The following is a 1008-nucleotide window of genomic DNA, read 5'->3' on the forward strand; positions in this document are numbered from 1 at the left end:
TTATGTAATATGTATACATGTGGCGTGAGTTTAAAATAAAACTTGGAAAACTTGAAAACAACATTGCCTTAACCAAGGTAAACTAATATTTTACTTGGAATTCCTAATTTAATAAAAAAAATGTCCCTTATGAGGATATTTAACTTCTCACGTAGATGATTTGTTTTAAAACTTTGTTTTTTTTCTAAAATAATCTATCATGCGTTCTGTTATCAGCGATCAAGGTTAAATACTAACCCTAATACGTAACAAACTTTTCATATCAGATTATTGAAAATGATGATATTTTTTCTGTAATCATTGAAAAAATAATTATGAAGATAACTTTATTGTGATCATTTGAATGAGTTCCTGAGAAAATGTGCAGAAAAAATAGAATATCCTCAAGAGCATTTTTTATAGATACATTTACGATCATTTTGATCTACAAAACTACCTGCGTAAACCCATCCAAAAGAATATCTGAAAAAATAAATATCTCCCCATAACTTAAAATTAGAAAAAGGGCGATATCAACGTTAACACATTGAATCGTCGAGTGTGTAATGTTTGTAATTTAGATGATGTTGAAGATCATGTCATTCTGATTTGCGAGCAATTGTTTGGAAAACTTATAATAATAAAAAGCCAAGCATGCTTAAATCGAAAGGATTATTCAGTGTGAAAAATAGAAAAGAAATAACGAACTTAGGGAAATATATAAAATTTGCAAATTCGAGAAGTACCTTATTATTATAAATAAATATAGTTGTACTTGAAATTGTGTTGTGAGTGTGTGTAATGTTATTTTGTATTTTGCACAGTTAATATCACAATTTTTGTTACTTTGTAACCGGTGAGTCGAACGACTCAAAGTAATTAACAACTTGAACTTGAACCAGGCGATGTGGTTACGTACATGTATGACAAAATATAAAATATTGTAGCACCTACACTTACATGTATTAAGCACAGACAAACGAAATGTTATGCAGTTTTGCCACTCATCTGTATTGTGATGTTGTCTAT

Source organism: Mizuhopecten yessoensis, unplaced genomic scaffold (genome assembly GCF_002113885.1).
Source record: "Mizuhopecten yessoensis strain PY_sf001 unplaced genomic scaffold, ASM211388v2 scaffold9911, whole genome shotgun sequence".
Taxonomy (NCBI): Eukaryota; Metazoa; Mollusca; class Bivalvia; order Pectinida; family Pectinidae; genus Mizuhopecten; species Mizuhopecten yessoensis.